Source organism: Lutra lutra, chromosome 1 (genome assembly GCF_902655055.1).
Source record: "Lutra lutra chromosome 1, mLutLut1.2, whole genome shotgun sequence".
NCBI classification, from domain to species: Eukaryota; Metazoa; Chordata; class Mammalia; order Carnivora; family Mustelidae; genus Lutra; species Lutra lutra.
In genome coordinates, this window is record NC_062278.1 from 13453156 (window position 1) to 13480567 (window position 27412).

Below are 27412 nucleotides of genomic sequence, written 5' to 3' on the forward strand. Positions count from 1 at the left end.
AAAGATAAGAGACTGGTAAGCACATTTAGGTAGAGGAATAACTACATAGGATCATTTTTTTTTTTTTTTTTTTTAAAGATATTATTTATTTCAATCTCAAGTAGGTGGAGAGGCAGGCAGAGAGAGAGAGAGAGAGAGAGAGAGAGATAGGAGGGAGCAGGCTCCCTACTGAGCAGAGAGCCCGATGCGGGGCTCGATCCCAGGACCCTGAGATCATGACCTGAGCCGAAGGCAGAGGGTTAACCCACTGAGCCATCCAGGTGCCCCAGGATCATTTTCTTGAATCGTCCCAAGTTTCTTCTGCCCATTAGACGTCATCTCAAACCTAGCGTCTCTCTGAATGAAGTTTCCCTTCTCATCTCCGCTTCTCCCTTTTAGAACAACAGCCACAGAGTCCCACCACCACCCTGCTTCTCTTTGGGTGTCTTCTCCTTGTTCTCTTCTGCTCCCTACTGTACTCTCAGTGTTTGGCATAGTACCTGTCCCTTGTTAGGTGCCCGAGAAATATTTATTGTGTGAACAGAATAAAGGTTGTTTTATATCCTTCTGTCCTCTGGCTCTGCGGTGTGTCTCGCTACCCAGCTTCCCAATCCGCTCTCCCCCCTCTCCATCCCGTCTCTTCTCTCTGGCTGCCTGGCAGTTCGGACTTTAGTCCTCCCTCCTCCCATGATGCCCATGGCTGTTTCCCACAGCGCTCAATGGTTCTCAGGTCCTGGCTGAGCAGGGGTTGGCCGTAGATGGTCCCTTATGTCTTCAAAGCCTCTGTGTTTCATAGTGGGGTTTCACTTCAGACCTTTCCAGCTTATAGCGGTGAGGAACAAGGGATGAGTCCTGACCCTTTATCAGACTAATGTAGCATAACTGCTGATGATCGGTCCTAAAGGCTTTCCTCAAGTCCAGATGCTGAGAAAGCTGCGGAACCCCAGCCAAGGGTTGTTGTGGTGCCTTCTAGACCTTGGACAGGAGAAGAGTGTTGCTAACTTGAGGTATGTGGAGGTTATGAGGAGGTGAGTGAGGCGTTCCAGCATGTGAAGCGTCACCAGAGGACGACAGGAGCGCCCCACTGGAGTGCTGGGGGTACGGCTCGTATGCCACAGTCAGTCTCTGGGTTGCAGTTTCTTCTTTTGACGTGTTTGTGTTGAATTGATTAAATTCAACAATACACTGTTGTTAATTGGGTTAGCTCATTTTGCAAAGTACCCAAGGTCACGGAGAGCTGGATTTGAGAATATGGTGGCCACTGTAGGACTCCGAGAACTTCCTTTGACTCAGACTGGGGGAGCTGGGTCCAAGGAGTAAAGGAACCTGAGAACTATTACAGAGAACCTAGGATCCAAGTCTTCAGAGATCCCGAGGAGTTAGAAGGACTGACCTTTTTGTCTTGTTGCTTGATGAGAAGACAACTGTATGTACAGGTGAAGAATGTTGGTCAGGTGTTGGGAGATCTTGTGAACAGTCATTCCACACAGAATGGTCTATCAAACAGGAATGTTAGAACCCAAGCGCTTCAAGATTCTAGTCAAGGTTCAAACCTGTCTTTCTAGAGAAACAGTGTACTAGAAAAGTATTTTAAAGGGACGAAAACCACATAGGAGCAGATTGTTGTCCAGTATCTGGAGCAGATCTCACTCTACGTTTTCACCCCCATCCCTTCCTCTGTTGAACCCTGGAAAATGGGTAGATGAGTTACTCAACTTCCATTGGCCTGACCCTTGGCTGTAAGATGAGGGGGCAGGTGGGGAACTAAAAGACCTCTCAGCTCCTTCCCGTCTGCATGCTGGGAGGCTGGAGTAGGACAGAAGCCAGTCCTGTTGCCTGAGTGATAGGGAAAGGCAGCAGAGCTGGCCGGAGGTCCCCAGCCAAATCAGCTACAAGAGTTTTCTTTCGCTCTCCATGTGTTTCCAATCACTGCTTTGTGTAATATGAACTAGAACTGTCCAAGTGCTTGTCTTGAGGAACTTTTGGTTACTGTTCAGAAAACAAAGCTCTAGTGGTTTGGGCTGATAGTGGAACATGGTAATTCTGGAGCCTCTGGCTCTCGTGTTGGTGCGCTCTTATTGCTCTGCGGAGCCCTGTCCCCTGGGGGCCATACTCAGATGATCACAGACTGGGGTGGGGGGGGTGCTGCGTATCTGTGAATGGGTGCCGGGGAGACGGAGGGTGGTGGCAGGCCGTACTTCGGGGCTTGTTGCTGTGGACCAGGGTTGCCAGACCTTTCTGCTTTTCAAGAGAAGTTGAAAGTTGATTTTTATATGAAACCTTCCTATTTTTAAGTGTTGGATCAAAAAGGAAAAAAAACAAACCACTTTTTTTTTTTTTTTTTTTTAAGCAGTCTCACAATCCAAACAAAATATGTCTGCAGGCCACACACACCCTCAGGCCACCCGCGGCCTTTTCTGGGCATACAGACCACATAGTATTTCTTGTACATACCAATGTTTAAGACCCTTTTTATTAGGGATAATTTCAAATATTTACAAATGACAAGAATAATATAGTGAACCTTCTGTAAACTCTTATGGACCCATTACTTTGCTTCAGTGATTTTCAACCCAATCTGTTTTTATCTACAACCAACACACACACACAGAGGCACACACACACACAGAGGCACACACACACACACACACAGACACACACACCCTAGATTGTTTGGATGTGAATCCCAGACACTGTATTATCTCATCTGTAAATATATCAGTATGTGTCATGAAAAGGTAAGAACATTAAAAAAACCCACTGACCTTAATATTATAAAAACTTTTATTTATTTATTTATTTATTTAACACTTTGATTATTATAAAAACACTCCTGAATATTGTAAAATACCTAGTGACTTTTCAAATTTACCCTCTTGTCTTATGTTTTTTTTTAAACAGCTGATCTTTTTGGATCTTGATCCAGGTGACACCCACACGTTGCAACCGAGGGAGACGTCTTTCAGTGTTCCATAATACCCTCTCTTATTTTTTTCCCCTTCTACTTTAGTTGCTGAAGAGCTTTAAGTCTTTGACCTGTGAAGTTTTCCCATATTCTGGATTTTGCTGATTGAATTCCTAGTGGCTTTGTTCAAACTTTATATACTAATTTAATATCTTTAGTTTTACAGAAGAGAGGAGTCTAAGCACTTACGTTTTAGCAGCTTTTTTTTTTTTTTAAAGATTTTATTTATTTATTTGACAGAGAGCACAAGTTGGCAGAGAGGCAGGCAGAGAGAGACGAGGAAGCAGGCTCCCTGCTGAGCAGAGAGCCCTATGCGGGGCTCATCCCAGGACCCTGGGATCACGACCTGAGCTGAAGGCAGAGGTTTTAACCCACTCAGCCACCCAGGCGCCCCTTGGCAGCTTTTTTCTTATCCTCCTCCTGAAACCGCAGAGTGTGTAAGTCTCTGTTTTATAGGCCTTTTCTCCTGATAATATCATACTGTTAAATGTGTGCCTAACATCCTTCTGCCTTCTGTATTACTCTACATAATAGTAGAGTGGAGATGACCAGATCGAAGATCTTGTCAGCCTGTAACAGGCTTTTGGGATCTGTTCATGGATCTTTTTGAAGCCTGCTCGCTTCCCCGAAGTGCTGTATGCTGCCTTGTGATGTGAAAACCTGGTTGCTATTTTTAGCTTTTCAAACTCCTGGAAGCAAACAGGAAAGCCTACCAAATCATTTTGGACTGGGAAATTTTGGACTTGAAATCAAGGCCCACTGTGGCACCCTAATTTAATGCAGTGGGTATGTGGCTCAGCTCAAACAGAATTTGTGGAACTCCGAACAGTAGCCCACTGCAGAAGTGATTAACCTGGAATTTTAAGAAAGGTTATTTGGAACACTCAGGATCAATTTTTTTTTAAATTTATTTTTAAAATTTACTTATTTGTCAGAGAGGGTGAGGGAGAGAGCATAGGCTGGTGGTGGGAGGGGGAGTGGTGATGGACGGCGGGCAGAGGGACAAGCAGGCTCCCCGTCAAGCAGGGAACCCCATGTAGGACTCGATCCTGGGACCCTGGGATCATGACCTGAGTCAAAGGCAGGTGCTTAACCCGACTGAGCCACGCAGGCATCCCTAGGATCATTTATTTTGAAATGTTAACGATCTTTTAAGGATGGAGCCTAAGAAATAACGTAGAGAGTTTAATCTAATATCAACCTTAAATGTTTTCCCTTAAAATCTTTCAGGAAGTTAAAAAAAAAACAAACTGGTGAATTGCTTCTGTCACCTTAACCATCAGGTTGCTTCATGTCCCTTTAATGTAGTGGTATTAAGCTTGAATTTGAGGAGTGTTTCAATGTTAATTATTTTTATAGGAATCTTTGCACGCAGTGTGCCGCAGAGCCCGCTGCGGAAATGTATAGACAGCTGGGTCGGCTTTTGCTGGAGCTCACCGGTCGGTTCCCTGGGGCTCAGCCTCCAGTTCTGTTCGTCGGGCATCCACTTGTGGTCTGCCCAGTGGCTTAGAGAAGACAAGTGACCAGTAAAGTTACACGATAATATGACTCACGTGCAAATGTCCTTTGAAGTACAATATTGTCACCAGTGGCCCATGCAGGTGCCGAAAGTACCAGCACCCAAGGACAAACGTGTCAATGACGTGAACCATGAGCCGATCTAAGGCTGCGACTGACGTGAGGCATGCTGGGCGATTGGTGCCTTTGTGGGGAAGCCGGCGGGGGGCCTCTTGGTTGTCTCTTAGTCTGCGAAGAACGGGTGAGGTCTGTCAGGTTCCCTGGCTCCTGGGAGATGTGCTGCGCCTTTAGGAAGAGGAGACCCGTCCTGCCAGATTCACTGGGCGGGTGAGCTTGGACCCAACACCAAGGTGTTCGGGTTTAGTTGTTATGGAGATTCCTTCACAAAGAAGAAGAATACAAAATGCGTAAGTGATGAATAAAGAAATGCATCACGTGATTTTGGTCTGCCTGCTGAGGACTTCCAGGTCCATCATGTTGACGAGGAAGCTAAGTCTCAGTGCTGTTTGATTCAGATCTAGCAGAGACTGGAAGACCTCGAATAGGAAAGTGGTGTCAGCCTTGTCCAAGTTTTGGCCCTGTTTGCTCTTCATACTTGAGTATCTGTAACCCTAGAGTACTAGTCCCTCTAGAAGGGCCAGGATGGCTGGCGGTCGAGGGGGGAATGCTAAACCAGCCTGAGCTATACCCTTGGCATCCTCTCTCCCTTCTTCCCTCCCTCCCCCCCTCCTTCTCTTCTGTCCTTCCTTCTTTCTTGCTTACCTGTCTACCAGCCTGCCCCCCTCTGAGGACATCTCTGGAGCTATACTTCAAGATCTGTTCAGATCTGAATAGTCCCGCATCATTTCTGCACAGATTTTCTTGTGGTTCTTTGTATTCCCTTTGTAAAAAGATGTGATGCCTGACACACTGCTATTCAAGCTTTCCAGTGACGTATTTAAAATAGTCCTTAGCAACATCCTGTTATAAATGCTGCCTTCCCAAGAAACATGCAGAGAGTGTAGACGAAGCCTGTGTGCTGGTTATAGCTACACAGTGCTCATTTGGAAGATGACATTGAGCTTCCTTCCTCATGGGTGGATGGATGAGAGAGGAAGGAAAATGCTGGAATGTGTTCCTTGCACATTGATCTCCAAACTCGGGAGGCAAGGGTGGTGACTTTTTTTTTTTTTTTGTCCTCTGCTAATGCAGGGGCATGCTTCCTTCCATTTGGGACAGTGTCTAATTTAAGTAACATCCATGAGACCATGGCAAGAACATAAAGTATTTTCTGCTTCGTTTCATGTGACAAAACTAAGAGTTGCTTTTGGCTTAAGGGCAAAATCCAGCTTTAGGATAATGGGTATAGTTTCCTTTCTGCCATCTTTGTCAAGCGTCCCAAGAGAATAATATTCCTGGCTATGATATCAGGCAGTGGGAGGCTTGGTAGTTGGGGTGTCTGTCCCTGGATTGCTTGGGCATGTCGTACTTGGATAGCAGAATCCTGCGGTGTCAGGGAATATGACTTGATTTGGGGAATTGGAAATATACAGAGAATGCAGAGTAGAGAAATGTCTGCTGTGTTGGCATCTCCTGGAGAGACTCCCTTCTGGTCACTGTTCTGAGTTGTGTGCTTGGAGAATGGATCCAGGATCCCTGAGCTACAATCTGATGACCAAATTCTGCGTTCTTCCAGTTTTGGTGACCCCCTTATAGTTTACATTTTTTAAGTGGTTGGGGGAAAAAAATCACAAGAGGTATAATAGATGATAACATTTGAAAGTTATATGAAATTCAGATGCCAGCATCCACGAATAAAGGGTTATTGGAATGAGGCCCTATTGTTTGCTTCCATATTGTCATGCGGCTTTTCCTTTAGAGTGGCTCAGTTGAGTCTCCCCAGAGAGACCAGTGCTCGCTCTGTGAGTCTACTCCACTGCCGTAACAGAGGACCACAGACAGGGTGGCTTAAACAATATAAATTTATTTTCACGCAATTCTCAAAGTTGGAAGTTTGGGATCAAGATGTTGATTCCTTCTGAGGCTGCTTTTCTTGGCTCGTGGATGGCTATCTTCTCCCTGTGTCCACACATGGTCTTCCTTCTCTAGGTGTCTGTGTCCAAATCTTCTCTTTTTATAAGGGCACCAGCCCTGTTGGATGTAGGGCTCACCCATAGGAGCTCATTTTAACTTAATTTCTTCTTTAAAGACCCCATGTCCATATACAGTCACATTCTGAGGTACTCAGAGCTAGGACTTCAACATCTGAATTTTGGGGGACTCGTTTCAGCCCATAACACCCACAGTGCCTATCTGGCCCTTCATGGAAAAATTTGTCCACTCTAGACTGTGCTGTTACTGAATTATGCCTGTCCTCCTTCTTCTCTCTCCCATCAACATACACCCACTTTGTTGTGACCATCGCCGTTCTCTTCTCAGTCCAGCCATCTGTCCCATCTGTTCATCCAGCCACCTGTCCATCCATCTATCCATCCATCCATTTGTCCCATCTGTCCATCCATCCATCCATCCATCCATCCATTTGTCCATCTGTCTGTGCATCCATCCATCCATCCATCCAACCAACCATTTGTCCTTCTGTTCATCCATCCCTCAGTGGTTTTTGGCCATGATGGTATCAGCTGCTTCAGATCTGTAGAGAGAGAGAATGTAGAACTCTCACCAGCAATTCCTGTAGGTTGAACTGTACTTTCCTCTCCAACCATGGCCGATGCTCTGGTATCTTCTCAGTTCCACCATTGCCCTCTCAAGCCTAGCTTCCTCAGCCCTCCAGCACCAACACCAGTGGCAGGCTGTGAGGCCCGCAGCGTGAGTGATCAGCAGAAACCTCTGAACCACTTGTGATTTAATCACAATCTCAGACTGAGAACGGGAGCTCCTTCATTGAGCTGTGAGAGAACTCTCCACAGGCACTTCTGTTTTCAAACGGCCCTTTGCTTAAGAAATTCGCTCTGCCCGGGATCCTTTTAATTTTTTGTGGCCCATAGAAATGTAGAACAGTGCCTTGGTGGGCCTCTGATCTTGTCTCTAGTAGCCGGCCACACGGGGAGGCTCACTGTGGAATTAAGAGAGTGATCGGCTGGTGTAACTAGGCATGCACTTTTACCTTCGGGTAAAATGCTGGGACGATGCTGTTCCTTGTCAAGGTAAAGGAGAGATGTGTGACGTCAGTGCAAGGACTCCCGTGGCCGTGAGTGTTTGCATGTGTGATGAAGCTGTTGTGCTGGACCCTTTCCTTCCTACCTTTGCTTCCTTGAAATTGAACACTGCTGATCTCTCTTTAAGAAAAGTGCTTCAGAAAATACACAGGAAGAGGCTTTTTTTTTTCCTTCCTTTCTGTGGTTGCCTTGCATGTTGTGTGGGCTCAGAGGTACTTCCTCTGGCTGCCCCAAGCCTGGGGTTTCCTCAAAACCAGAGAGCTTGCTTTTGGAAGGACTCGAAAATCATGATCTGGAGAGAACAGAAGCATCTCCATCCAGCCACTGCTCCCTGGTCCCGTCTTAATGTGGGGTGATCTGCATTCTCCCAGAAGAGAGAAGAATCTAAGACATTCACTCTGGGGTCATTCAGCATTTTAGAAGGGGGGAACAAGGGTGAAATAAAGAAATAGAAGAAGTAGGCAGGGAGAAGACATATCAAGTACATTTTTAAAAAGTTTTTTTTGTAGGAGAAGAGTAAATGAAACAAGATGGGATTGGGAGGGAGACAAACCATAAGTGACTCTTAATCTCACAAAACAAACTGAGGGTTGATGGGGGGAGGGGGGTTGGGGGGGGGTGGGGTTATGGACATTGGGGAAGGTATGTGCTATGGTGAGTGCTGTGAAGTGTGTAAACCTGGCGATTCACAGACCTGTACCCCTGGGGATAAAAATATATTATATGTTTATAAAAAATAAAATTAAAAAAAAAGTTTTTTTCTTTCTTTTTTTTTTTTAAATTTATTTGAGAGTGAGACAGACAGAGATAGTGAGAAGAGAGCACGAGTGGGGAGGAGAGGGAGAAGCAGGCTCCTGCTGAGCAGGGAGCCTGAGGAGGCGCTCCATCCCAGGACCCTGGGATCATGACCGAGGCACCCAGGCGCCCCAGGTACAGTTTTAAAAGAAATAGAAAGGGGAAGCTTAGTGGCTCATAGAGAATTTTTTCACAACCACGTGCTGGGGTTCCCAGGGGCAGCTCTTTGCTTTTTACCCCAGTAAAATAGCAACATCAACAGCAAGACCATTCAGAACCAACCAACCAACCGAAACAAAACCCAGAAAAAAAAAAAAACCCAACCCTGTTAGTGTAGACCTTTTGTTGCGAGGGTTAGAAACCCCAAGTTGATTTTAGGCCAAAGTGGAAACAAATTGTCCCCTGTAAGGAACAGGATAAAGCCGGATGTAGGGGACAGTTGGACCTAGAAAAGGCAGCACATCAGGTTCTCCTTCTGGTTTTCATCTTTGGTTTTCCCTCTATCAGATTAAGTTTTTCTCAGTCTGGCTTGAGCCTAGCCCAGGCAAGCTGCCAGCAGCTCGAGGCTGACATTCTCAGTTTTCAAAGTTCTCTCATTGGCCCCGACAGATCATTAACCACCTGAGGACCAATCACGATGTCCGTCGTCTTGACGTTCCGTGATTTTCCTTGCCTGGATCGTGCTCATCTTTGTGGCTAGGGATGGCAGAGAAGAAAGTGTGAAGGTGCTGGGCAGAGAAAAGCAGTCACGAATAATGGAAGAAAGCAAGGGTCCCCACCACCCGAGTCAGGCAAAAAAGACATCCGAGAACTTGACGTTCCTGTTAGAGAGGGTGTGTACTCATCAGAAAAGAAGCCATTCACCTGCCTCACAGTGCAGGTCAGAAAGATGAGTGCTCATTGCTCCAGGAGGTGATAGACGGGCGTTTCTTTCAACATAAAAATAGAACATATTCATGGGTAATGGATCCATGATTCATCATGAGGAGAAAGACAGTACTGGGTGGATGGCTGGAATCTTTGGGTTCAATATGGGGACAACCACCACACTTTTTCCATTTCCTTTCTGGTGCCCCTGGATTGTAAGCATCGTGTCCCAATGCTCATCTGGTCCAGTGACACCAGAGAAGGGAGGAAGGGGAGGGGTGCACTGAGCCCACTCTTTTTTTTTTTTTTTAAAGATCTTATTTATTTATTTGACAGAGATCACAAGTAGGCAGAGAGAGAGAGAAGGGGAAGCAGGCTCCCCGCTGAGTAGAGAGCCCGATGCGGGCCTTGATCCTAGGACCCTGAGATCATGACTTTAGCTGAAGGCAGAGGCTTAACCCACTGAGCCACCCAGGTACTCACTGAGCCCACTCTTAAATGCTGCTTTCATTTTTAAATAGAGTCATGGCAAGGGGTGTCTTCTGAGGCTGGCTACATACATATTCATGTGTATATAAACATGTGTGGGTTTGTACCTACATAAATATATACATACTTTTTCTACCTTCCCTCTCCTTCAAATCAATTATCTCTCTGACCATATTCCTTCGAGAACAGTCACCTGACTCTATAACCATATGATCTACTATGAGTTAACGGTTGGAGGAGAATGTCTTCATGAATTCGGTATCTCCTTTAGAACAAGTATTTGATCTTGTATGTCATTGACTGTCTTATTCATTGAACTTTACAGAGATTTACTGTAGTGCTGTTTCTATGGGATTTTCTATCTAGAGTCTAAATTGAGAGGCTTTCCTATTTGGGAAGGAGGAGTTAATATTTGGTGGGAAATACTTTTCTCTAAGATAGTTTCATGTGATTTTATTCACTTTTCTGGACTTGGGAAAATGCCACCCCATCTAGAATAGTCCACAGTACTTAAATGTGTGGCCTAACAGGCAGCACAGTCATGGTCATCACCAGCTCGAGAAGTAGGACATTCCCGGCCCCCCAGAAGACCTCTCTTTCCGTCTTCAATCCTCTTCCCACCTCCTAAGGGTGACAGCTGGGCTTGACCTCTATGGAATGGTGTTTTTGCTTGTCTTCACAGTTTTTTTACTCAAATATGTATCTCAAAGCACTATCGTTTAGTTTTGCTTGTTTTCAAACTTTATATGAACGGAAATATTTTATTTAGTATTCTAGATCGTTTCATTTCCTCACCTTTTTAAGAAATCAGATTCATGTGTTCTGTGTATAGCTCTGATTTTTCCATAATTGTTATTATACAGTCTTACTGTGTGAATAGACCGTAACTGATAGAGTAGCCATTTGTCACTGATGAACACTTGGGTGAGTCCGAGTGTTGGCTGTTGGGCATGAGGCTGCAAAGGATGTCTTGGGATATCTTCCATGGAGCAGCTGTGCATGCGTTTCTTGGGGTGTCTCTAGGACTGGACTTGCTGGTTCTTCTTCTTCAGTGGGTAAGATAGTTGACCCGGTTACACTGTCCCTGGGAGCAGAAAGAGTCCCTGTTGTTTCAGGTCCTCAGGGAAACCTCATTATCCCTCATTTGAATTCTCGCTTTTCTGGTAATAAGTGGGTTTCTTGCTTTTAATTTACATTTTCTTGATAATCAATGAGCTTAAGCTCCTTTTCATACTTTTTTTTTTTAAGATTTTATTTATTTATTTGATAGAGATCACAAGAAGGCAGAGAGGCAGGCAGAGAGAGAGGAGGATGCAGGCTCCCCGCCAAGCAGAGAGCCTGATGTGGGGCTCGATCGCAGGACCCTGAGATCATGACCTGAGCCAAAGGCAGAGGCTTAACCCACTGAGCCACCCAGGCACCCCCACTTGTCATTTTCTATTTGGAAGTTGGTCTTCTGATTTGAAGTGTGTGTGTGTGTGTGTGTTTAACATATTTTGAATAATATGCCTTTCTTGGTCGTGTGGGTTGCAAATATGGTCTCCCAGTGTGGCTTGTCTTTCGTTCTCTTTATTTATTTTTTAAATAAATAAATACATTTCCAGTCTGAATATAATCAGATATTTGTCCTATTTAAATAAAATCTCTTTTTTTTGGGGGGGGGGGAGATTTTATTTTTAAGTCATCTCTCTACACCCAACGTGGGGCTTGAACTCACAAACCCTAGATCAAGAGTTGCACGTTCCTCTGACCGAGCCAGCCAGGTGCCCCTAAAATCTCTTTTTGGTCCAAGTTGACCCACTGTTATATTAGATTACAAAGTCTTATAAAAATTGTTACTCTTTCCTTCCCCGATAATACAGGGCAGTAGAATATTTGATCTCCTTTTACTCCCACCTAGTATAGAGGATATTGTTATGACATGTCCTTTTTTCTTCTATATCGCTTAAAATCTCCTAAGATGTTATTATTTTGTCTCTGTTCCAGGTGGTCTTTGTTTCTACTCAGTATGGAATCTTGGGTTGGTGGTTATTTTCCTTGAACACTTGGGAGATAACAACTCATCCTCTTCTGGTTCCTTTTGTTTCTGTTGGGAAGTCAGTGGCAGCCCAAGAGATGTGCCTTTGTTGGCCATTCCTCTTCCTCTTGCTGCTTGTACAGTTTTTCTCTTTGGCTTTTCCAGTTCTGTTGTGACATGTCTACGTGTAAATATCTTCTTATTTCTTCTGTTTGGGGTTTGTAGGACTTCTGGAATCTGTGGATTGGTGTCTCTTGTGCATTTTGGGAATTTGCCAGCCTGGATCTCTTCTGTCTGATTCTTTCTTTCTTTTTTTTTTTTTTCCTTGCCTGTTTCTTTCTCACTGTGTTTTCTCTTTTACTTTCCCCTTCTCTGTTTTTCATTTTTCTGTTTTATTCTGCCCACTAGTCTGAAAAGGAGATACTATTTTATTCTCTCAGGAGTTGGTAGTTTTGGTCCTTCTGTGTGGTGGGTATTGTCCCAGGTTGTTGGGGAACTTCAGTGAACAGGAGAGGCAAAGATCCTTGTCTTTGTGAATTACCATTAAATAACAAACAAATGTTTAATTAGTTACTAATAGTCCATTATTTTAATTAGTTAACTTAATGCTATAATGTGCCAGAAGGTGGTAAGTGCTATCTGAAAAAGGAAAAGTAGAGCTGCTTTGGGGAAGGAGGCAATTTTGGGGGGGAAAGTGGGGCCTGTTTCATGAGAGGGTATCATTTGAATGGGAAAGGTACAGTCATGAGAAGGTACTGTTTGAATGAGGACTTAAAGGAATTAGCTAATTGCATATCTGGAATATTCCAGAAAGTGGGAATGTGTCTGGAAAGCTCAGGGAACATCAGAGAGGCCAAGTGTGGCTGAAGTGGCATGAGCTAGGGGAGAAGAAGCAGGAGGTGAATGATGACAGACAGGCTTTGTAGGTCTCTCCAGGGAGTTTGGCTTTTACCCCTTGATTTGAGCAGAGGGTAGTGTGATCTGATTTGCACATCAAAGGGACCCCTCTGGCTTTTGGGGTGAGATCAGACTGTGTAAACAGGGAACCTTGTTACCGTGTTTTGCTCTAGCTCCACAGAGAGTAGATCATGGCTCAGAGTATAGTGGCAACCGTGGGGGTGTTGAGAGGTGATTTGGAATTAGAGGAAAAAAGGCCTCTCTTCCTACTGCTGGGGATACTCCAGGAGAGCAAGGGGGATTTGATAATGTAGAGGGGAGAGAGGGGAATTGCTGGGATATTGTCCTTGAGGCAAACTAGGGTCTAGTTCCAGGAGGAAGGTTGGATTTTAGATGGGGTGTGGATAGTTCTCTGTGGTCACAGGCAGGAGGTAAAGTATATGGGTACAGATGGAGGCTTGTTGGTGAGTACACACAGGCTTGGGAGTTGTGGCAGCCCTATCCGATTGCTTCAGTCTCCTCAGAGAAGTTGGACAAGAGATCATCAGCTGAGAAAAAAGATGAGGAGAAATTACTGGGCATTTGGGATGAGAGGAGTAGATAGGAGCGTCAGAAAGGGGTGAATGGACGGGGGGCTTTGGTATGTGGTCTCTAGTTTCATGTAGGGCAGACTTGACATTAGCGGTCGAGAGTTTCAGAGAAGACCAGTGGACTGTTCAGCTGTTTGCGGGCAGGTGCCACTGGGATTTAACGGGGTTGGTATCTTTTGCCAAATGGACATGACCAAGTGATGGAGGGGCCAGGGAGATAAGGAAGGGAACTCAGCGATAGACCAGGGAGGACTGCAAGGCGGCATGGTTGTGAGGGCTACTGGAAGGTGGAGGGGGTGGGTGGGCTTGAGGTCTGAGGGGTTTGGTCTGGACAAGTGGGAGGTGGTGAGCTGGGAGTGGGATGCGTGCTATTGACTGTATGGAGAGATTATTGGTCTTACCCCTTTTTGGTTCACAAAATGCTATTTCGGAGATTTAGCATGCTGGCTCTTGAAAATTCTTGGAAAATTCTTGAAAATTCTGGGTCCAAAAGCCCAAGTACTTGTGCATTATTGGAATAAGTATATATTTCCCTCCTCGTTCCCTATTTCTCTTCTTGGTGTTTGGTGTTCAGAAGGAAGTGGCAGAGGACTTCATTTCTGTAGTTTCAGGAAAGAGCTCACGCTGCATGGTTTTGATCATACTTTCTGGTCTTGGTCATCGTCATGGGGGTGCATTTGATCGAAGCCAACAAATATTCGTTGAGGGTCTACCCTGTGCTAGGTAAGCTCTCTTGGCAGTCAAGATGGAGTTGGGAGAAGAATGGATCAAAATCCTTGCCTGTGTGGAGCTTCGATTCTAGTGGGGGCGAGAAACAATAAATAAGGCAAATTGTAAGATAGGAAAATGTTGAGTGTGTATTTTAAAGAGGAAAAAAAAAAGATAAAGTAGGGAAGTGAGAAAGGAAATGTGTCAGAGAAAGAGGTGGTGGTATAGGGGTGGTGGGAGCGGCTAGGAGGACCTCACTGAGAAGGGGAGAGTGAACAAAGACCTCAAGTCTAAGGTCATGTGTATACTCAGAATAACAGTAAGTCCCAATGGAAGCAAGTAACACGAGGTGGTGTGCCAAGTCCTTATGAAAACCAAACCCATGCTGATACCAAAGGCCAGGAATATTGTTTTGGTTTGAGATTGAATGAGCCCGTGGGATTTGTGTGTGTGTGGGGGGTCAATATGTGTCTGAGACTGTGGAAATGGGCAGTTCATTAACAGCTCTATTTGGCTCTTTTGTTGGGGGGTGGGACGGGCTGCCTGGGGGGTGTTCCTCCAGGAGGTGGTTGATCTGAGACCCAGCCAACCTGATTAACTTTGGCCCAGTGGAAAGTTATTCAGGCAAGAGTTTACAGCTGTTCTTCAACCGGCTGAGTTCATCTGCGGCCAGAGAAGAGAACAAAGGCTCTTAGGATCCTGGGCTTTGGCAGGAACCACAAGTCTGAATCATAAGCCCAAGTCTAAGAAAGGTGAGCGAATTTGTTGGCGCAAGAAAAGTGAAAGTCAGAGACGGCTTGTCTTGGTCATGGCCAGGCCTCAGCGAGGATTCCTTTCAGTGGGTTGGCCTCGTTGGGACCCCACGTTGGGATCTCCCTTTTCTCAGAACCCAGACGGCTGGGAGTGGAGGGCCCTTGCCTTGGTGTTTTATAGGATCCGGTGAGGTTGGTCAACCTGCTTGGGAGGGCCTGCCCCACACCGGCTGGTTGGCGTGCGTAACTCTTGGGACCTCGCCAAGAGCAGTGTGTCAGCCTGTGAGTCACCTGCCATGGTCTACTGGGGAGTCTGGAGCGAAATTCTGTGCGTTATGTATTTCTTTTGATTGAGAACCACCGCTGTAGATAGTTGAGTATAAAATATCCACCTGATGGTTAATTGTCTCAGTCTAGACCTTAAACTTGCCGAATGCAGAGAAACTTGGCTCTGCAAAGGGCCCCGTGAAGATACTTACGCGATTCCTACACATACATTATGCATATTCTTTGACTGTTGCCCAATTTAACTTGCTCATCTGGAGATATGTGTTCAGCTTCTTTCTCAGAGCGATGATTACCTGCCAGGAACGTCAGGACAAACCCCGATGTATGTCGCTCGCTTGCTACATTTGGTCTTGGGAGGGGGATGAGGTAGCCCATAAGTGGGTGTAGGCTTTGGGAATGAGGCTCAGCTCTCTGGCTCGGTGAGCCCAGAACCTGTGACTTTTAAAGGTGATGCTAATAAAAAAACCCCATACAAGGTGCCAAGACGGTGGGTCACATGGACCAATGAGATGATGGAGGGCTGTGGTCCCAGCCACAGAGAGACCAGGTTGGAATTTCAGACCCGACTCCCACTGGTCAGGCGGCTTTGGGTAGTTGGTGTAACCTCTCGGAGCCTCAGTGTATTCATCTGTAAAATGGGTCTAGTTATCATACTTTGTTGAGTTGTCACGGGGACCAGGCTCAAAGATGGGTGAGCAGCCCTCAGCCCTGTGGTTTGCACCCAGCGCTCAGGAAATGTGATTCATCCTTGAGAAGCATCACAGGTGAAATACTATTATAACCCACTTTACAGATGAGACATTGGGGTTTTATAAGGATTAGATGATGGGCTTATGACAGAAAAGGAATTCCTGGCAGGTTCAGATCCGTTAAATGTGTAAAAGGTGGTTGTTGAAATGTGCACCATTTTCCCGTCTTCAACCGGTAACTTGAGTTTGGTGCATTTCTCTCTTACGGTGCTGGATTTACACCCAGCCCTTTCCGTTGCTTGATCTGCTTTGAAATTGGGGACGGGAACAGGCTGGGGGAAGCCGACGTACAGCGAGGCATGTTGGGTACAGCTGTGACACCTGGCATACTGTGAAAGCTTTGCCTGGGAAGAGGTGCGCGTTGTTTCATCTTTATAATTGGAAAAGATTGAATTTTCGAGGTGAGACAATCCCATTTTATCTCTTACAATCAGAGAAAATCGCCCCTTTAGGTATGTGATTAAGATCATGGTAATGTGACAGGGAGAGCAGGCACATTTTAAAGCTGGTTAATGTGCTTAGATTGAAGTTTTGATTACTTTTGTTTTTAGCGGCAGTATTTTGTGAAAAGCTCTGTGGTCCTGAGCCAATAGGTTGCAGATGAGGTGTTGTTTTGAATCTTTTCAAAAAGTTGTAAAGATCTGTGGACGAGAATATTTGCCATTTTGACCATCTTTAAGTCTACCATTACGTGGCGGTAATGACATTCACCGCGTTGTACAAGGATCACTGCTCTCTTTGTCCCAGACTCTCTCATCGCTCACGCAGCAGCGCTGTAACCATTAAATGGTGACTCCCCAGCCCCCCTGTCCCCCTAGCATTTGGTAACCTCTAGTCTCCCTTCTGTCTCTTTGAATCTGCCTCTTCTAGATACTTCTAAGTGGAATCTTGCCATTGTCGTTCTTTTGCGTCTGACTTCACCCTTCGGCGTTGTTTTCAAGGTTCACCATTTGTAGCCTTTTTCTGAACTTCATTCCTCTTATCGGCTGAGTAGTCATTCGTCCGTTGTACGGATGGGCCACATTTTGCCCATCCGCTCATCTGTTGATGGATGCCTGGGCTGTGGACGCTTTCTGCCAATTGTGCCCTGGGCTGCGGTGCAAATTCACGTGCAAGTGAGAAGATGCTGTTTTGCAGCGTCCGTAGAGACATGTTTTCGTTTCTTGGGGGGAAATTGGAGGAAACTTGCCTTTGGCCAGAGTGCCCACATGACCCCTGGGGCATGTAAGAACCATCCCACATCCCCCCCCCCCCGCAGGCTTACCCGCAGTCTGGCCTGGCCTAATAATTTGTTCGGGAGGTTGCTGGCTGCTGGTGAATCAGACTGCCTTCAGCCATCCTGGCTTACTGTGTCCTTCTGTCCGGGCCTCTGAGCCTCTTGTTTGCTCGTCTGGGGCTGAGCCAAGATATTTTTCACGTACCTCGTCATTATGGTTTGCTTATTAGTTTTCTATGAGTTCACTTTATATCATCTTTTAATTTATATGTGCCTTTTGTCCTGTGTTGGGGCCCAAAATTATATATGCATATACTGAATTTAATGTTTATATTATGGATTTTTTTTTCCCCCCAGGGAGGGATAATTGAGTTCGCAGGACATACAGCAGATTTGTCTCCATAGATCTGGGTTCTAGACTGAATCTACCATTATTTTATTATGTGAGCCTGAGTGAGTCCCTTAACCCTGCTGACCTCAGATGGGTGAGTGACTAATCAGACCCCTTCTTACTCTTAATGTGTGTGGGTCTGCGACTCTTTGTGTGTCTCTGACCTGCCCCAGGTCCCTTAATACTTTGAGATATAGGCTTATTGTATTTTCCGATTGAAAATACTCTTAGCAAGAGGGTTCCCCTTTCTCCAGATCCTCATCAAACATCTGTTGTTTCCTGACGTGTTAATTTTAGTGATTCTGACTCGTGTGGGGTGGAATCTCATTGTGGTTTTGATTTGTATTACCCTGATGATGAATGATGTGGAGCATTTTTTCATGTGTCTGCTGGTCATTTGTATGTCTTCTTTGGGAAAATGTTTGTTCATGTCTTTTGACCATTCCTTGACTGGATTTTTTGGGTTTTTTGGGCGTTGAATTTGATTAAGTTCTTTCTAAATGTTGCATACTAGCCCTTTCTCTGATAAGACATTTGCAAATATCTTCCCCTTCCCCTCTTCCACCGTTGGTGGGAATGCAGACTGGTGCAGCCACTCTGGAAGACAGTATGGAGGTTCCTCAAAAGGTTAAAAGTAGAGCTACCCTACGACCCAGCAATTGCATTATTAGGTATTTATCTAAAATATACAAACAGTGATTTGAAGGGGCACTCACACCCCAATGTTTATAGCAGCAATGTCCACAATAGCCAAAATATGGAAAGAGCCCACATGTCCATTGATAGATGAATGGATAAAGAAGCTGTTTTGTGTGTTTGTACACACATACACACACAATGGAATGTATGTGTACACACACCCACAGGAATATTACTCAGCCATCAAAAGAACGAAATCCTGCCATTTGCAACCAGGTGGATGGAACTAGAATAGAGAGGGTATTATGCTGAGCAAAATAGTCAGAGAAAGACAAATATCATATGATTACACTCTTGTGTAAAGAACAAAACAGATAAACATAGAGGAAGGGAAGGAAAAATAAGAGGTAAACAGAGAGGGAGACAAATCATGAGAGACTCTTAACTACAGGAAACAAACTGAGGGTTGCTGGAGGGGAGGGGGGTGGGGGGATGGGCATTAAGGGGGGCACGTGATGTAATGAGCACTGGGTGTTCTGTGCAACTGATGAATCACTGACCTCTACCTCTGGAACCAAAAAAAAAAAAAAAAAAAGAAAATACTCTTTGCATGTTGGATTTTTGTTTACCTTAGGGAAAATGGCACCAATGTTCCAAGAGGCCATAAAATCTAACGTCTGTTGTTCTTAGAAAGGAAAGACAAGTGGATTCTCATTTGCATGTTTCCTCTGACACTAGAAGTCACTTAATTTTCCTTGACTCTGTGCCTGTCACTAGCAGAGGACTGTGTACGGTGTCAGGCGTTAGAAACACATCTGTGGGCGTGGTCCTTGTCACTTCCCTATTGGTCCCAGGTGCTAGGTGTGTCCCTTGCTGTCTGCTTCACATTCCCACCTACCCTTCCTCCAATATGCTTTGGTCTGTAAATTCTAGAATGATAGTTTCCATATAAAACAAAAAATCAAATCCCTCAATGACAAAAACGAGTGAGTGTCCTGTTGGTTTTCCTTGGTGAGTGCCGAGGGCCTGTGTGTCTCACCGTGGCGAGCCTCACGAGGGGGCCTGCTGCTTCTCTGCCATCGGGACTTGGGGAAGGGCTCAAGAGGTCTCTCTATGACCCCTGAGCCTGACTAGGCCCCCCACTCTCCTACCTGCTCCATAACTGTGTTTCTCTCCATGACTAAACAGCAATATCAACACGAAAACCTTGAAAACATTTAAAACACTAACATGATTGGTTGCTTATTTCCTAACTGAAAACTGTTTTTGTCCACGTAGGGCCCCTAGTTTAGGGGCAGTGTTGGGTATGTGCCCTATATGAAGCCCGTTCACCCATGTAGTCCCTTGGATTGTCAGTAGGCGTTGATTTCAACTCCCCATTTTACTGAAAGGGAAGCCAGGTGGCTCGCTGTTAAGTTGTTCCCCTGGTGGTGGGCGGGACTCGAACAAGGCCTTGCTTCACATCCTTGCTTCTCCCTTGTCCAGAGGAGGCCTCCTCCATGGGACAGCCCTCGGAGCCCCGGAGGGAACCCTCCCTAGGGCTAGATGGAGGACCGTGAGGCTGTCCCGGCTCCACACATTCTCTGGAGAGAAGGCAGGACTGAAATTAGAACTTGACTTCTTATCTTCTTAACATTAGTTATTCAGCATGATCGCGCTTTTAGTGCCAATAATAATTATTATTGTTTATTGCCGCTGAGTAGAGAGGTGTCTAAAAGAGCCCACACCAGGGAAAACCCAGATGCTCTCGCCCCCACGAACCACATGTACCTCTTGTGCAAAGCTCCCAGGGCCCCTGGCACCAGCCGCCTCACTGTGTGTGTGGGCAGGACAGCATCTGGCCCCATATGGATGATTGCGAGTCAGTGTGCGAAGGGTTCATGGACTTTTCCTTTGGCTTCTTTGTTACCTTTACCCTCGGGTTGCACTTCCTGCCTTTCCCCCTTTCCCTTCCAGTTGCAAGCATGGCTTCAGTTACAAGGGTGAGAGTCCGTCCTGAAAGTCTTGACTCTGGCATGTTTCATAAATGTTGTGTGAGCAGTTGTCATTTGGGGCACAGAAAGCAATGGGAGTTTTAAAATTGAGGGAACATACGATGGGAAGATAGCACTAGGAAGCCAGACAGTATTAGTGGGCTATTACCACCTCCTGGTTGAGGAAACCGAAGCCTCTGGATTATAAGGGACTTGCCTCACCTTCAGTCCCTGCAGGGTATTTTGGATCCGGTTGGTATTTAAAGGCTCTAAGAATTTTCAGGGGCATCTGGATGGCTCAGTGGGTTAAGCCTCTGCCTTTGGCTCTGGTCATGACCTCAGGGTCCTGGGATCGAGCCCCCCATTGGGCTCTCTGCTTGGCGGGGAGCCTGCTTCCCCTTACCCCCCGCCTGCCTCTCTGCCTACTTGTGATCTCTCTCTCTCTGTCAAATAAATAAATAAAGTCTTTAAAAAAATTGCTAAAAAAAAGGCTATAAGAATTTTCAGACTCCATATTTTTCAGGATGACTTCTGCTTTTTTATTTTTTTATTTTTATTTTTTTATTTTTTAATTTTTTTGAAGATTTTATTTATCTATTTGACAGAGAGAGATCACAAGTAGGCAGAGAGGCAGGCAGAGAGAGAGGGGGAAGCAGGCTCCCGGCTGAGAAGAGAGCCCGATGCAGGGCTCGATCCCAGGACCCTGAGATCATGACCTGAGCCGAAGGCAGAGGCTTAACCCACTGAGCCACCCAGGCGCCCCCCTGCTTCATTTTTAGGCGTTCCGTTTTCAGATGGAGAAAACTCTGTTCAAAGTCACTAAGTGTGCTGGGGGTGAGGTTTAAGTTGTAAAACATTTCTTAAAAATTTTTATTTATTTATTTATTTTTAAAAAGATTTTATTTATTTATTTGACAGACAGAGATCACATGTAGGCAGAGAGGCAGGCAGAGAGAGAGGAAGGGAAGCAGGCTCCCTGCTGAGAAGAGAGCCCGATGTGGGACTCGATCCCAGGACCCTGGGATCATGACCTGAGCCGAAGGCAGAGGCTTTAACCCACTGAGCCACCCAGGCACCCCCAAGCTGTAAAACATTTTTGCATCAAATCAAAGTGAACGAGGCTCTGCCCTTGAAGACAGCGTCTGAAAGGGCGAACCTTGGTTTTTCTCTCAGAGAGAGGGAAGGCCTTGTCCAGGGGGGTGTCAAGGGTTTTCAAACACGTCCGCATTCTTGGTGAACCTCAGACCACCAAGCGCGAGGGTGGGTGGGGTGGATCCACATTTAGACTTGTAATCCCTTTCAAATGTGAAAAATTGATTTTGGCCATCAGTCTGGTGGCCAACCACAGAATGGCTTCGTAAAAAAGCTTTTGAAGTTCTTTAGCGATACTGTATGATTTTTTTTTTTAAAGATTTTATTTATTTATTTGACAGAGAGAGATCACAAGTAGATGGAGAGGCAGGCAGAGAGAGAGAGAGGGAAGCAGGATCTCTGCCGAGCAGAGAGCCCGATGCGGGACTTGATCCCAGGACCCTGAGATCATGACCTGAGTGGAAGGCAGCGGCTTAACCCACTGAGCCACCCAGGCACCCTGCAATACTGTATGATTAATGGGATCTGGGTTTGGGTCTGCGATGATGCCGGGGAGTCCTCGCTTTGGTTCAGATCATCTGCGAATTCATGAACACCCCTGCCGGGCTTCACCTACTCGAGGAGGAGAACGCTCTTTCTCTCCACCTGTGGTGCTGTTTGCTGTTGCGAGGTGACAGAGGGACGGTGGGTTGATGTGGGCGCTTGTTTGCCTTGTGCCTGGGAACCCACCTTACTGTCTCCGTGAGCTGGGAAAGGGAGGGACAGGTACGCTCCTTAGGTGTGGAGTTGCTGGTGTCCACATCTTGGACCTTGTCCGCCCAGCGGATGGCAACCCTTTTTCTGTTTCGCTGCCCTGATCTTGGATCCGGTTGGTTCTGAAGACCCTTGAACAGAAATCCAGAAGAGTCTTGCTGTAAAGAAGGCATTGGTGTCATTGAGAACACAATTTGAAAGGAATTTTACGAGTCAGTTCTTGTAGGACAAATTTATAAAACAGTAAGATAAAGCCTGAATGAGAGTCTACGGGGAAAAAAAACTCGTCATAGTTTTTTGTTTCTGAGCATCAGTTCAACTGACAAAGGGAAGGAGAGCCGTCTGACCCTTTCTGAGTTTCCCCCCACGTACCAAATGTTTTCCACCATATATTTATGTATTCATTATATAGTCTTATATCTGGGTAGCTAGCTCTTGTGTAAATATCCACGACTAGGACAAATGCCTTATTAAGGGTGTCATGGCTTCGAGTTTTTCAAAATATTTTTCCATAAATCATTTTATTTGTGTTAACGTTTGGTTGTTTTTGTGACTTGCGTCATTTAACATCCCGCCCCCCCCTTGGGAAATTGCAAAACACGAAAGTCAACTGTGCTCCCTCTACTGGTTGCATTTCTTCGGAACAGAAACACCGTACATTTCTGATTAAGTGCATTGCTTTCGGTGAGACTCGTAGCTATGCTCACATTTTCTTTTCCTAAATTGCTTTTAAGAAGCAAGACCTAATGGCATTCAGAGCCGCAGATAAAGAAGCTGGTGACCTGAAGAGGGATAGGGCGTCCTCTGTCCCTCCCATTTGTTCACAGGTGTGCAGAGGGGACCCCCAGCCTGGCGTCCTTCCTTTGATGCCAAGAGCAGCTCCCCTGGGAGGCTGGTGGCCGCTGCCTGAGGACCTCTTGGGTCCTGAGGTTGTGAGCTTCAACCGATGTCAGCTGTTTCGTGGTCTGTCTGCCACTGAATGGAACCAGCGGGTTTTCTGTGGGCTCACAGTTGGTTCAGCCTCTTGAACTCGAGGTGCCCTGTGGATTCCTCCAGAAGCAACTATAGGAGAGTCTTTACTTACTGGCCCGAGAGATGGGCAATGAGGTGAAGACTGCTTCCGTTCCATCCACGTGCATTTATCCCCTACTGACTATCTGTGAGGCTCCGAGGGAGTTCGAGGGGAGCAAACCCACTGTCCCATGTGCCCCGTTTTGAGAAACACTGAGCAAGAACAAGACTTCTCTCAGCATTCTAGAGTTCAAAGAAACACTTCTTAGGTAACGATGAGACCAGAAAACCTGTAGAAAAGATGTGTTCACTTTGTAGGTTCTTAACCCTGCCGGGTAGACACGGGAGGGCTTGCCTCCCCTCCCCCCCCCCCAAGTGATTTGTAACTTTCTTTTCAATAAGCTGTAATCAGATTAAACATCCTTCCTATTCTCAGTGGAGTGTCTCCCCTGCTTGGGACTGTCAATGGAGAAATGACTCTTGGTGCCTTCGATAAGCAGGTTTTGTCTGTGGATCTTTCCCAGAACCTACCCTGCGCCCTCCCCCGCAGGCATGCTATCTGTGATTCTAAAGCTGATACACACCCTCCCCCCTTATGTCATCTTCCTCCCCACCCCCTTCTTGATTATTTCCATCTAAATTTGACACAGGTCCTTAGCTTCTCGAGTGCATAGGCTCGAGGCTGTGCCCTCAAGCCTTAATGGTTTCCTGCTTCTGACTCCAGTGACCACTATCTCTGATCCCACGCAGGTGGTCCAGCCCTCATCAGATGCTGCACAGTGGAAAAGGAGGAGAAACGCTATTGTATATCCTTATAAGTCCCGGGAGAGTCTCCTCTCCTGCTGTTGATAATCATATATGGAATGAATCCATTCACTGACTGTTGATAGTGAAGTCTGTCTCCCGGGGCTTCTCATTAGCCAGCGGTATTGGCATTTGGGGGCTGGATAATTCTTTGTTGTGGGAGGCCTTCCCAGGTAGCATCCGTATCTTCTGCCTGCTCGATGCCAAGAGCTTCTCCCAAGTTGTGATGATGACAAATGTCTTCATGATTGTTGAATGTTCCCGCTGGGCAAAGTCACTTCCATTTTCCTGCTGATTTCATGTATCCGGTCTCTTCACTCTGTTCCTTCAGAATTCTCTGTGGACATTCTTTTGTTCATTGGCTTCATTCACTTAATTTTCTCCTTATGCCAGCCTCTGCTCAAGTTACTGGGAATATAAAGATGAGCTAGGATCTCCTTCTTCATATATATATATATATATGAATATTTATATGAGTCAGTTTTGGGTGTATCATGGTTTCCACTATTTTGTGGAATCATCATTATGTTATCATTAATGTTTTATCATCATTTTCTTGAAAGTTCCCTTTTCTGAGTGTTGCTCCCAGCCTTCAACTCTGGCAGGCATTTGAGTAATTAGGACTTCTTTAATGAATGTTGTATTTCTGTTTTTGCAGTCTGGGTTCTTGAGGAAAGCCCCTTGCAAGTGTGGGTCAGTATCCTTGGCCTTGACACAGCTATTAACCTTGTAAAGTGACAATGTTCTATTAATCTATCGATTTCATCCATGAATGCTTCACCTGTTTCAGATATGGCCTCCACTTGTCATTCCAGATCTCCTATTTTCTTATATTGTGATTTCCTTAATTTTCTTTAACCGGCCACCTGAGGCTTCATTTAACGTGTGTGGTCATTTTTTTAGTGTTATTTAATGAAACTTCTCTTTTGGAATCAAGGTCAGTGCTAGCAAAGGGATGGTCGTTGGATTGCTTTTGGGTGGACTTTGAAGTTAGCTGGTGTCCTTTACAGTGCCTAGAAATTGTGGTATGAATATTGCTCATGGGAACTCAAGTTTATGGCAGCTATTTTTCTAGGGGGAGGGAGAGGGGGATATATTTCAGGGAGGAGTTTACTGATGCTCCAACTATATTGGTAATTAAAATTTTTTTTTTCTGTATAATGGATACTCGAGGGTTCACTGTCTGATTTGCAAATGTATTTTTGCATGTCCGAATTCTTTTGTAGTAAGTTTTAAAGGAACCATAGCCAGTTAGAGGTTTGCTTTTTGTTTTTCTGCCCCCCCCCCCGCCTCCTTTTTAGTAGATATTTAGGAATTAAGTTTCTACTGGCTCACCTGCCCACATTCCTGTCTGTGCAGAGGGGGCATCCTACAATTATTTAAGATTTCTAGCTTTTTAAATAAAAGCCTTCTTGCCCTGTGCTGCCACCAATAAATAAAATAAAATAAAATAAAATAAAATAAAATAAAATAAAATAAAATAAAATAAAATAAAATGGTTCAGGCCTGTTAGGAATAAAATTTCCCCCAAGGTTGTGAGGAGCTCAGAGTCTGGAGGGACAGCCAGCCTGAGCTCTCGGTCTCGCGAACGCTGAGGGGGAGAATTAAATTGGGGAAGGAGGTGGAGAGGAGGGAGGCGACGGTGGGTGGGGAGGAACAACAAACCCTCTCCAACACACCCAAATGACCAGATTCATCACAGCACGAAACTTCACAAGTTACGCCCACTCCCGCTGCCAGGAGCCGGGGAAGGCGCTGCTTCCTCATTTCGGCGGCTGGAAGTTGGGAGACGTGCGGCGAGACCGGGAGGCATGTGCGCCCTGCGGAGCGCTGGTGAGCGTGAATTTCAAGCCCATTCTTTCGGCCGCCGAAGGTCTTTGTGCTGGTAGTGAGGGCGCGCAGCCGGGGTGGCTGTGGCCGGGGAGGCCGCTGGGGCCCCGAGCTCGGCGGCGGGGCGGCGGGGCGGCGGGGTGGCGGGGCGGGGGGACCCGTGCGCCCGGAGCCCCGCACCCGGCGGGATCGGTGAGCGGCGGCTCCACGCTGTGCTGGGACACCCCAGGGGCGCCGCCCGTGTGCCTTCTGGCCCCAGGGTGAAGGGTTGGGGCTTTGCGAGCCCTTCACCTTTTCCTTTCCCCCCTTGCCTTCCTATCCAGGGATCTTAAGGGGTAGGGCGGGAGGGAGGCTGCGGGATCAGGTCACTCACCAGAGGTGTCCCCGCTGTCCCCGCTGTCCCCGCTGTCCCCGCTGTCCGGCTGCGCGGTCCGGATCCCCTGAAAGGCTTGGGAGTCAGTATTTCCAAGGGAATGTTTTGAAGCCCGGGCGCGGGACAGCCCCTGGGTGGGTGTGGGAACTCTATGGGGAGCCATCAGAAGTCTTGCGTTTCTCATTAATGGGGTGTCTGATTTAGTTCAGCTCAAGACTTCCTAGTACTGAGGTATTACTCGTGTATCTGGAACTTTTTTGAAAAGAGTACATTTTTCTGTGGCAGCTGCTTTATCTGCAGGTCGATTGCCTAAGTCAGATTTGGGTGGGGTGGGGAGAGGAAGTTTGGGTGGAGGCTGGCACCCTGGATCATTGCAAGTGACGCTTAAGATAGGTTCCAGCAAATGATGAACTTGGCTGAAGGTAAAGTTGCCGGCAGACAATTTGTAGGTTTTATTTGAAGCCCCTTTTAGAGCTTTGTATTATTCGCTCACTGCATGGGGATCTGATGGAGGCTTTTGGGCTAATTTACCTGTTTTACCTATTTTATATCCAGTCAACAGGTTAGTATAGAGAAGTGGGAGCTGCGTGTTTGAGTGTGTGTGTGCGTGTGTGTGTTGTAAACTAATCCCCCCTATGAATTTTTAGAGAATTGTCTTATTTTTAGGACACCTTCGTGGAGGTAAAGAAATGGGTGGTTGTTACTATGTTTATAGAAAATCAGATTTCCTTTTCTCTCAGATCCGGGGTGGGTGCAATTAGGAGGGTGAGCAGAGCTGGATTTTAGCATGATCCTGATAATCAGAATGGCACAGGGGACAGGGTGCTGTGGCCATAGTTGTACTTAGATTGCCTTCACCTTCCAGCTTTCCTGAAGTTAGTGAGACAGAAGTAAAACGAAATAAATGACTTTTAAGCCAAAGCAGACACGTCCCAGGGAAGAACAATAGGTTGCATGGTTTAGGCTGTCACAACAGCCAGAGCCCTGTGTTCTAGCTCCTTGAGGATCGAGACAGAACAGGCCATGCAGATGTGAACTTGATGGCTGACCTGAAGTGTGTGGCCCGCTTCCCCCACCCCCAAGAAGTCTGTAGCAACTCACTCAACAGGAAAGACAACCAGACTGGATCTCGTGATGGTGCCGGTGAACTCACTAATAGACCCTTGCTCACAAGGAGTTTTATGGAACCATAATCCTTTGCCAGAGAGAGGAAGTATATTACTAATAAAGGTATCTAGACTTGGTCACATGGGACTGTTTCATGCAGACATTAGAAATTGGATTAATTCCGCTATATGAATTAGGTAGGTGCAGGTAGGTGTGAGAGAATATTATAATTTTTGTCTCACTATTTTTTTCTAAAGGACTCCTTACTTTCCCATAAATATCCTGGTTTGACCCTGATTTTTGTTTGTTTGTTTGTTTGTTTTCGAAGTTACAGATTCAATTTGTTTAACAGGAATAGGGCCACTTAAGATTATCTTGTTTTAGTATTTTTTTTTTTAATAGGAAGTTTCCTAGTTCATGTAAATTTTAAAATTTATTGGTATGAAGTTGT

General features: G+C 45.9%; 1 protein-coding gene across 1 annotated transcript in view; it reads left to right on the forward strand.

The window, feature by feature from the left end:
- Positions 1–27412, forward strand: part of TIAM1 (TIAM Rac1 associated GEF 1) — a 383611-nt gene that overhangs the window by 157115 nt on the left and 199084 nt on the right.